Source organism: Manis javanica, chromosome 18 (genome assembly GCF_040802235.1).
Source record: "Manis javanica isolate MJ-LG chromosome 18, MJ_LKY, whole genome shotgun sequence".
NCBI classification, from domain to species: domain Eukaryota; kingdom Metazoa; phylum Chordata; class Mammalia; order Pholidota; family Manidae; genus Manis; species Manis javanica.
The window spans coordinates 11,619,889-11,631,604 of record NC_133173.1 but is presented as its reverse complement, the minus strand read 5'-3'; the positions used below and the strand labels follow the sequence as shown (position 1 = coordinate 11,631,604).

Here is an 11,716-nt window from a genome sequence, read left to right as displayed (position 1 = left end):
GGTTTACCCTGTGTTTAATCAGCCACAGGCAGAAGAAATGGCTTCACTTCAGCTCAGTGAGAGCCAGATTGTAAAAGGAAGATAGACGGCTACTGTGGTTCATCATCGCAAGCATATTGTCTTAATCTGAAGGAACAGCCTGGCCCCTGTGCTGCTTAAGGAGGAAAGTGTAATATGGACAGGGCTGAGGGCTAGTCACCTTAACTCTCAGTGCACCCCTTAAGGAAAACTCTCCTTTGTTTTCTTAATTGATATTTTAAGGGAAATGAGAGCCATCAAACACCTTACCCAATCACTTACGAAGTTCCCTGACTTGGAATTCAAGATGCTTAAGGAAGGATTTTCCATACCCAAGATGTCTGAGGGTCTCCCTATGAAAAAAAGTTGCAGCCAATGAATGAAGTGCCTCAGGAAGAGTGACCAGTTTTCTGGCTGCTGTTCATCTGAAAGAGCTGCAAATAGAAGTGATGTCCTTTCTATTCATGTGGACACTTGCTGGTCACCTGTAGGCTCTGGTTTTCTGTGGCTTGATCCTCTGCTTGGCTTCGGTGTACCAGAGCTCGCCTTGGGGAGGCACGCAAAATACATATTCAATTCAGCTGAGGTTGGCTTCTGGCTTGTTTAAAAATGCCAGAAAAGGGATTTCAAGCTTGTGTGGGAGCAAGAACACATATCTGAACTCCGTGTCCTTGCCAAGCCCCTCTTATTTGAAGTAAAAGCACATAATGAGGAGTTTGGGTACTTGCAAACAAATGGAGGTTTTAGAATCATTTGGTATGTGTCACACCCATGTTTTCACTATATCCCCTGAGCCTTAGCACAAAGGACCTTTATTGCCCTCCCCACCCCAATGACTGTTTTCCAGATGTTCTGAAACAACATCAAGTGACCCAGTTTACCCTTGAGAGCTTTATGAAGGTGCATTTATGGAGAGACTGGCTGAGTGAGCCTGAGATATTCACTCAGCAGCTTAGTCCTAGATAATCTCCTGTGAATGTGGTATCGAATCTTACTTTACCTAAGGCACACTGAGTATGGTTTTTAGAAAACGATATGCTAAACACTCCTAAAGTGAAAAAGAAACTTAAGAAGCTTAACAATGGATGGAGAAATATTATCATCAGCTATCAGGGGGATAGTATCCAGTCATTCCCCACCTACGGGCACAGATTTAGGCTTAAACAGATGAAGAGAACACAGAAATATGTGGTCTTAGAGTGTTTAAATATCAGCGAGTCAAGGGGAAGGACTTTGTTAGCATAAACCACGAACACGTGTCATTTGATTTTTTGTGCCAACTGTGATGTTAACAAGAACACAACTGCAGAAGTGAAAATAGTCTACCAAGAGGCATGCTGAGGTTCTGTGCAGACCTTTCTGGGGAAGTCATGCCACTGAAACAAGAGAAATCATCATTTGTCGATAGAGGAGATTGTTTTGTTCTTTGCACATGGGCGGCAAACCCCAGGGCAGTCCTGAGGATCAGAATCCAGCTCTTTGCCTATATAGTGCTGGTGAGCCATTTCTCGAGGAGAAACAGTATGTTGCCTTATACTCAGTCACGTGGAAAGAGCCACCAATTCCCTCCAAACATGGGCATCAGGAAACATGTCAAAATCAGGCAAGCAGGTGGGATAATTCTTCCATAGCACATCGACTATGCATGGGTGACCTTCAGTGGAATAGGTTTCCACCCAACCCCAGTGTAAGCAACATGCAAAGTCTTGATGTGAAAGGTACTTAATGTTCTACAGTATGTCAATCACCCAGGACTGCCAGTGCAAAATGAACAACCTTCCTGGCATGACTTCCATTATCGCTGGCACAGTCACCCAGCTGAGGTCCTTTACACGTGAAAGGGAAGTGAGCACATGTGGGGGGCTCCTATCTCAGGATGCCTGCTGGCGGCCGGTCATGTAGCCACCATTTATACGGGGCACTTGGTAGCACTGCACTGCATCGCCAGCCAGCGGATGGACAGTTCTTTCACTGAGTTCAGAATCCAATGACTCCATCTGTGGAAGGCTGGGAAGTCTTGGCTGGCACTGACATGTTGGTGTAGCTCAAATTCTGGTAAATAGGTAATTCCAATTTTGGGGGTGACACGGATGTCCACAGAGATAAGACTAACTACTTTTTTGCTTTGAAAACTTGTGTTCTGCATCACTGATGACTAATCATTTTGAGTCAATTGTCATTGCTGATGTTTTTTTTGATTCCTGCAGCTGATCTGCTCCGAGTTAGAAACATGAGTTACATTATCCTTATCTTAACATCCTTAACCATCAATGTTGTTATTGGTCATCAAATTAGCCGCTTCCTCCCATTTCAAATCCACTGACAGTTTGGGGCAGTTTGAGTTGAGTGAGTTGGACAAGGGGAAATAGGCGATTTCCTCTGCCTCTTGTAGAGTTAATCTCTCATCCAGATACTGTTAAAGTGTCTCTTTCAACAGCAACCTTCACTCCTAGTTTAGCAGCAGAAGTATAAGGAACAAGTTTCTTTTTTACAATGCTCCAACTCAAAGCCCAAGTGATAGATGATTTCCTGGTCCTGAAGAAGACACTTAAGCACTTATATTTCTTTCAACAATTTATTCTAGTTTGAACAAGACTGTCCATTTCTCACTTAAGCGTGAAGCAAGCAGGTTATGTGTTTGCAAATGAAATGTCTGGCATCTATTCAAGTGTTGGGTAAAAGGAAGGACCTAAAAAGAATGTTTTCAGCCAGAAATATAATTTTCTTGTGTCTACCATTCATATTTGGGTGTTTCTCTCCTGTCTGCCTGCATTTCCTTTTCTTAGAAGTACTGTTCAAGCCTGCTGAGAGAACAGGCTTTCTTACCATCACTTTGGATATTTCCTTAGTCCACCTGACAGTCCCAATAAAGGATACTTCCAGTTGTTAATTTTTTCATTCCTTTATTGCCATTCTACCTCTCCCCTTGACTGATACCCCCACCCTGCATGCCTACAAAATATCTATTTGGGCTGCTCGGGTGGTCAAGCAGGCCCTGAATCTCGAAAGCATCCTCAGCTTCACTTAGCCCAACAAGTCACTCTTTCTCCAAAGAACACTTCTGTCAACTAACAAGTTTTGTGCATTGCACTACATCTTAATTGCTAAAACATCACGTCCATCCCAATTATTTCCACAAAGAAACATTTGCAGATACCTTCAAAAAGGAGTCCTTCTCCCTTACCTCAGCAAAAAAGAAGCTAAGTTAGTATGTGTCTCTAAAATCCTTTTTCTTTTGCAAAGTCGCCTTTCCTGATCAACCAGAAGATGTATAGATGTCCACATGCTCTACCCAAGGGTGAGACATTAGATCTTTTGCCAATGAACTGGGCCTACAGAGGATCAAAGTGGCTATCCCACCTTAGGGCACAGTAATGATTTTAATCATCTTCTGACAGGTTTTCCAACAGGCAGTTGTCTGGGGATCTAAGACCTGCTTCTTGCTCATGAGAGGCACGATGAGTGCCTGTCAAGAATCAGAAGTGATTCGTGCTTCCCTCCCATATTCACAGTATGTAGTGTACGGAGCATCCAAGGGTGCAGAATTCTTCTCCTTATGGAACCTCCGTAGACGGTCGAGCCATCTTGAGTCTAAAGAGGAATCACTACCACTCAGAAAATTTCTATCACCTTTCTTCTGCGTGAACATCAGAGTCTAAAGTGTTATGAGAAAAGTCAGGTCTCATCACAAAAGAAACAGCTGCATATTGCCAGTCACTGACTTTTGAAAGATGTGACAGGAACGTGTTAGTTTTAAGCCAGCCACTCCAGCTACAGCCTCCTCTTTGAGTTTCAATATCGTGGTTTCTCCGTCTGGTCCTGCGTTACCTCGTTTTTCTGGAAGGAGTGGGGGAAACCAGAACCCGTAATTTATAGCTCCTGTTAAGAGGGTTGGCTGAATGTGCGGACAATCTGTCAATAATTATTTCTGGTGGGACCCTAACAGTGGAGGAAGTGCCTCTGTAGAATGGCTTATTTTAACAGAAGACAGATATGCCTGACCTGGATTTTATGAAAGATGTCAAATATCTCGAAGTGTGTTGTGAAGCAGATCGCCTTATCGGCAATGAAATGGAGACCACCAGGAAGACGGATGGGAAGCTTTCCTCAAGGGCTTTCCCGTCCTTTTGTGCAGACATGGCAGTGAACCTGAAGAAGGGCCAACGGGCAGGCGGGAGTGCAGACTTGGGTGAGCAGTCTGAGCTCCTGACTTTCTGTGAGGCTTGGAAACGAAGTCCTCAAGCCCTGAGTGTTGACGGGAGAGTGCAGGGCGGGGGTGGGGAGCTGGCTGGGGGCTGGGGCCGGGCGAGTGACGCCACCCTGAGAGCAAGCACCACCCTGACAGTGAGGGTGACACCCTAGGTGCCTCCTAGACCTGCTCAAAGAATGTTGGTTCTCCAGCCTTCCTTCCTGAGTTCATTTCAACAAATAATTCTTGAAGGTCCACCATGTGCCAGGCACTGTGCAGGGCACTGGAGATTAATGGTGGGTCCCCTGGATTCCAGCTCCCACCCTGCTCCAATCACACACCACTCTGCCTTCCTTCTTTCTTGTCTCTGTACCTCAGGAGGACCTGGGATTCTAGGTCACCTTTAGCTGCTGGTGGCCTGGGGTAAGTCGATTCACTTCTCTGGGCTTCATTTTCCTCAGTGGTAACAAGAGGACTCAGACTTCTGTCCAGTATATTTGAGATGATTGAACATAACAGCTATTTTATACTTGCCAAAAAGACTAGATGTAGAAAATACAAAGGGGTGATGATCACCCCACTGTTTACGTTTTATTTCACTAAAACTGCTTTTTAAGTAATTTATATCATGCTTCTCTTAAACTATCTGCTTGCTAGTACCTTACAAGCTCCCTATTTCCCTATATCCTGGGCTCCCTTACTTAAATATGGTTATCAGAAAACTATGACCCTTGACGCAGATGAAATACAAATAAGCCACCTTTCCCGCAGGTGCATGTAGCCAGCACCAGGGTGTTCAGTTTGCTGGGAACACAAGCTGGATCTCAGCTTCCCTTTAAGCTGGGCACCCTTGTTCTAGTACAGCCAACACAGCTCTCTATGGTGGCCCGGCAGGCACTTGGCCCAACGTATGTACTCAGTACGCGTTTTCAAACTCAATTCAGTACAGTCACTCTTGTGCCTAGAACGGTGGCGTTATATTTTCAATGAGATTACTTTCATCGTTGGGAAGACACAATGGATAAGTTATGGATAAAATGTAAAAAGTCTCCACAACAGTATTCTTTTGTCCTCTTAAAATGTTTCTTCCTGTGTGTCGATCATGAAGAAGAATATAGTATTTCCTTCCTTCTGGGTTTGCTGGGCATATACTGTTCTGGAGTTGTTGTTTTTTCTTGTGACCATGAACTGCAGGAAATCAATGGGGGATTAGAGAAAAGTATGGAGAAACTGAGGTAACACAAATTATTAAAGAAAGCTATGGATGCCTTTACACAGAGGATTCCCTACGACAAAGTAAGGGACTGAGGGTAGCTTGCAGGAAAGTTAGTTGAGATATGGAGGATTTGCTGGTTGAACTGTATTTCCTTTTGCTTATTCTGTAAAGATAATTTACATGCTCAAAGGAAAATCCTTAGTAGATGGGAGAGCTGCAGTTTTCTGTTTTGCATTTTCATGTTGCCCTGTTTTGTAGTAGTTCCGTGAAGAGAAATATCAGGAATGCAGATTTGTTCGCTTTCCATGCTTTCCCTTTGATCTACGGGGCTTTGTCCACAACGATCCACAAAGAGGGGATTCTGACAGAGATTCTGGGGCCTAACCTGTTTTCATAGGTCTCGTCATCCAAGGCAGCCGCCAGCATAGCTAAACACTCTTCCTATGAAACAGAAAATGCAAGTCTCCCTCAAAGGAAACAAATGAGATCTGGTGGCGTGTAAAAGACGGAACGGGGTAAAAACTGAACTAGAGAAGGAATTGCTCCGGATGTCGGGTAGTTGCCTTTGGTGGGATCCCAGCGGATTCGGTGGTGGCTCCTAAGAAGGGAAGTGAGTCGCGGTACCTGTCTATCTCAGGCGGGCTTGAAGTATCAAAGGAGAAAGATTTTCAGTTTGAATCTAGGAAATGTAGACTCCGTCACTGGGCTGAACGAGCAGCAAATGGCTTTTCAACCACCAGCGTATTCCACAAATTCATATTTCTTCTCTCTTTGTTTTGATTCTTTGGCCCTGCCTGCCCCCAGAGACTTTTATTTCCCTCTGAATTTGTATTCAATTCTTTACATGTTCCTGAGGGAGAGAGGTTTAGTTGGGGCATAAGATGCTATGAATAAAAAAAGTGTATGTGTGTGTGTGGCAGGGGTAGGAATTCACCATTGCCTCATTGAACCAAACTGTGTGTCATCTCAAGTGCTTTTCCCCCTTTCAGAGACAAATGCACCTTTCTCATCCAGGAAGCTCTAAGTCTCAAAGGCATTTACTAACTTGATCTTTGGGAATTATGTTTTAATTTTTTCCACGATCATCATGCAAATCGATCATGATAATCTCGGGGAAGGAAAATAACTAAACCAATGGCCTCATTAACTCCAATGCTAAGAGGACCCAGATTCCTAAAAGCTGGTGCCCTTTCCCCCAGGGTCCCTGGGCTTCTTTGTGTGTGACTTTGTCCAGTCCCCAGTGCAAGCTGTGTCTTGTTCCCTGCCTGGCCTGTTTAAATTGCCTGATGCATTTTATTCCTTTACAAAATAATGGGGGAATAATTTGAAAGGTCCCAACTTTATAAAAAAAACCAAACAGTTGTGTTCTGCTATGTTCCAATCAGGATCTCTCACTCTTCTATGACAGAACTATAGCACCAATGCAAGTGTTTTATTTGGACCTTATCTTTAAGACCTGGAGGTCTCCAGTTCCTATACTTTGGGCAGTAAATTGAGTCAGTCAGCATTAATGTGTATGGCTCACATGTATACTTCCCAATGCAATGTTTTGTTGAATTGGGAGGGCTTTTTAAAGAGCATATTTTGATTTTAATTTAATAAGGAGAATGGCAGAGACATACAGATCTGTCCAAAGTAGACATAGTTACAGATTTTTGAATTGGTTATTAATTTCCTGTAAGTGGTTCCTCTTTTTACTTTTATAAACTGTAAAATTCAAGAGAAAGCAGAATCAAATGCACTAGACTTTCACGATTGCCTGCTATGTGCCAAGCGAAGTTTTAAATGTTTTAAAATGCTGCCTCATGTATCCTCATTCTGCAGATGAAGAAAGAGGGGTGTGAAGAGCTGAAATAACTTGTCCAATTGGAAAGTGGCAGAGTCATGTATAGATCTGACTTGTTGAAAAATGATTTGATGCAACTTTTTGAAAATTGACTTCTTCAGAGCTGTGCAGAGCCAGACACAGTGCACCTTGTCCAACCAGTAAGTAGTAAGGAAATTACTGTAACTCTCAGTGCCATTGGGTATCATAAACCTGTGGGTGAGGACGGTCACTCAGTGGGTGTCCAGCAACATGCCTTGTAAACATTAGTGCCTTCCATTGATTAATTGTATCTGTTGCTGAAAATATTATCTCTTCCTCTTTTGGGGAAGGCTGTCCCCTTCTAGTTGAGGTACAGATGCAGGAGATGCCCATGAAGTTTGGGGGTGGGATGGAATAACCACCAGATGTATTAGCTGGTGGAATCTAGCCTCTTCAGTTAGAGCAGGGCCATAGGTGCATCGCCCTTTGGAAAATCTCAGCTGCAGCTCACCTGGGTTCTTTCGAGTCAACCTGATGACTCTTAAGAAATTTCATAACAAATAGACCTGGACTCCTATAAGGTACTGAATTGGAATACATTGAACTATACCTTCACTTAACATTGTTTGAGTTTCTACTACATGCTGGAAATTTTGCTAGGTACTCCAGATCAAAGAGAAAAGGGCCTAATCATCTTGTGGGGAAGGGGCTTTACGAACAAAGGCATGTGGTAGTGGAATGATGGTGCCCGGCACAGCAAGCACGAAGGAGTGACCTGAGGAAGGGTTTAATGTTTGAGCTGGGTCTTAATGTTGTTAGTAAGAGCTCTTCAGATTGAAAAGTTGGGAAAAATCAGTTCCATTCTGAAGGAACTTCATGTTCAGCTTGACGAAAGGAGAGCATGTTATTTCCTTGGAGATAGCTGTTAATGTAGTGTCATTAGTTTAGGAAGGAGGTGGTTCACCTAATGGGATGCTCTTTTCTCAAACTATGCTTAGAAGAACACTGGTTCCTTGAGATATTATTTCCTACTGCCTGGGAAAACAGGGAGTTTAAAGGCCCAAAAATGTAGGGAACATTGGGTTAGGGTTACATGACATTCCTTCTTGCAGGACTTCTCAGAGCCTTTAATAAGCTCCTCTGCATTACAAATTTCCAAGTACCTGCCCCAACCCTTTTTGTCTTTCCCTGTTCATAGGGCTTATAGGGTCCCATGGGCCTCAGAGTAGGAAATACTGCTTTGGGATAGAGGTAGCTGTCGGTCATTTTTAAGAAGTGCCAGGTTTCTATTTCAGAAAGAAAATCTAGGAGAAAGAATGCTAGTAGTGAGAGATGGGGCACTAGTAACCAGGCTGTTAAAATCTTCTGGACAGAAGAAAATAAGAGTCAGAACTAAGGCACTGAAGATGTAAAGGAGGGGATGGAATTGAAAGGTACTTAGTAAGTAGAACTGATACTCTAATCACAGAGCATTAGTTACTCCACATAGAGGGTGAATAGCCATCTAGCTGATGAATGAGAAAAAATTGTGAGGCTGACTCCCTAGGATCTCATTGGAAAGCTTGGGAAATGAAGGGGAATGTTGGGTAGAAGATGAGAAAATCAGTTTAATTTGGGACGTGCCGTGACTGAGGCGTCTGTAAGACCTGTAGGTCGGGTAGGTCAAGTCAGTCAACAGCTGGAGATACTAATCTGCAGATTAAGATGCACATGAATATAATTTTATCTTTCCATGATGGTTCAGGTGACTATTATCTAGCAGCATCTTAGGGGTCATGATAATTAACATTAAGTGTTGTTTGACCATAAATGTATAGAAATGCAAATTATAGGGAGCTGTGTTTAACAGAAAGTGAATACAAATCATTCATTAACTATACTTACTGAGATACTAATATGTGCCTAGACCAGGAACAATGCATAAAGGAAAAGCAAGCCAACAAAAATATAAATAAATAAGTAAATCCAGAAAGAAAGGAAAAAGACACAGCCCTTGCTCAGGAGCTTATTATCTTAAGCCTATAGAGGATATTCCAAGTGCTCCAGGTTACCTGTGTTAGGATCTGGACCTTCCACTTGTTCTATGACCTTGGACAAGTACAGAACTTTTTAAAGCATAAGTTTTCTTATTTCTAAAATATTATTTGTGGAATATTAGTATCTTCCTCATTAAGGAGGTGTGAGGATTAGCTAGGGTTAAACAAATTTTTTTTTTTGGTATTTTGAATGTATACAATAAATTTCTTTGGGAAATAGTGCACGCATTGTGATTTATTTAATAAATTTTACTATTTCTTTATTTGACTCCCAGGTAACACCAAATAATACCCTATTTGAATTGCAAAAATCAAGCTGGTTTGAATTAAAGATGTGAGAAAAATGCTTGAGTTGGCAAAATACATAATACTTTCATCAATTAAAAATAGGTAAAATGTGTTAAAAATAATGAAAAGTTCATGCTTTAATTGAACTGGCTTTCTTGTGAGTTTATATTTTTATGAAGCCTAATGAAACAAACATTGAAATGGTGCCCAGTATGAAATTTGTGTTAATCATTATTATTTGCATAAAGTTCACATTGTTACAGAAAGTTTTATAGATATGCCAACTAGAAATGTACAGTACCTGCCTTTCATTTTCTCTGGATTTATTTTCAGTACTAAAGACCAATATTCACCTTGGCAAACAGAGCATTTGCAAAATTGAAAACTTCCTTTAAACACTCTAGAAACTTTTGACATAAGATTGCCAAAATTGCAGGGTATTTTTGTCAGTCTGACAAAGCTTTCTTTGTTCTTCCTGACTTCATCAAGAGAAGACTGTTTCTCCACTGACTGTTATTGCAATACTATCATAATCTTGAACATCGTTGTGCTAGAAGGCACTGCAATATTAATTAAAATTATAGTCTAATTATTTACCCTAGTTGGTTCCTACAAACCTCTATGGTATAATCACCAGACTCCCTTAAGGGGTTTCTTGGTATTTTGGAGTGAAATAGGAAGGACTGTTACTAACTTACACTGGGCTCATGACTATAATTGAGTATAACCTGCAGTTCACCTTTAGGTCACTAGATCAAATAGAACTTATCTGAACAATGTGCAAAGGTATGTGCTGATTCGACGGTGGGGGAGGGGATGCATACATAAATAAGTAGAACCTTTAATTTACCTCCAGGCACCTTGAGAACTTTCTGGGTGTTCTGGAGACAGGGAAAGCACAGGGTAGCCAAATCGTTACTCCACTCCGTTTAGACAGCCCTCAAGACACAGTGTCATAAACTAAGCCTGAGAATGGCTTAGCTGGCTGAAGGTGTGCGGTGACAATCTCTTCCCACTTCTGGCCTTAGTGCTAGCCTAGAAATTGGCTAGCACAGAAAATATCACTACAGAGAAATATTTTCTAGCTGTTAGAGGTGTGGTGTGAAGACTCCTGGGTGTGTCTGGGGCTGAATCATCAGGAGAGATTGCCCTCTGGAAGCATAGTACAAAAATGTTGCCAGGCCCAGCAGGGTGGTCAGTCTGTCTTTAAAACCTTATGTCCTTGTGTTTACCAGCTTTTTAAAAATAAGGCAGAAATTTTTTCCAGAAGGATATTCAAATGGTCCATTGGTCTCCTCCACAAATAAGTATTAGAAAAAGTGACAGTAACAAAGTTGATTTAATGGCATAAGATTTCTAAATGTCACTGCACCCTTGCCCCTTAAATTTCAAATTTCAAGTCAGTGTCTGTGAGCTCTACTTGTTTTGAAACATCGAACTGGCTGGTCTGAGGAAGTCACAAGCAGCACACGTAACTACACACAGTGTAAAAGAGCAATGGGAAATAGTTGTAAAAACAAAATATCAAATAATATGTGAGTTTCCTAGGTATTGAAACTCACTAGAACTCAGGGTGACTGAACTGTGCTTTCATTGAGAGACAGAGTGGGAAATAAGAAGCAAAAGGTACTTTCCATATCTTTGGGGAAGATACGGAAGGCTTTAAGTATCTTAAATATTCTTTTGAAATACGGAAAACAAATGCTATCCTTTAGCCTACATGAACACTTCAACAGGAAGGTTAATTCCTCCAGAGTTGGAAGCAGCAGCTGGTATTTGAGATGACTTTCCTGATAGAAGCCAACCTGAAATTTTGGCTGAGGAAAGGTAAGATTTCAGAGGAGAAATGGGCTAACTCTGTTTCACAATCCAACAGGTGTTAGTGGTCAGGAAAGTAGCCCAAGATGCTAAAGGTGTACAGGAGGCAGATAGTAAATGATGGCCCCCAGGGGTGATCTGCAATCAGGAAAAAGGATAAACAGCCAGGGATTGTGGTGTTTTGGTTTCTGCCTGCAAAAAAGTGACAAAGAGGACCCTTGCCATCTGGAAGCCCTAGCTCACAGAAGCACGAGAACTCATGTGACATATCAAGTCAAGCAGAAAGGGTTACATATGCACTCGAAAGGTTTTACTTTATAATGTGTTAATCTTGCTGTTGGGGG

General features: G+C 42.0%; 1 long non-coding RNA gene across 1 annotated transcript in view; it reads left to right on the top strand.

Moving 5' to 3' along the window:
- Nucleotides 1–11,716, top strand: part of LOC108400518 (uncharacterized) — a 116,939-nt gene that overhangs the window by 89,836 nt on the left and 15,387 nt on the right. Inside the window, exon 12 of the long non-coding RNA XR_012127119.1 lies at nucleotides 7,248–7,409. This is a non-coding gene — a long non-coding RNA (uncharacterized lncRNA). The remainder of the gene's footprint in view (nucleotides 1–7,247; nucleotides 7,410–11,716) is intronic.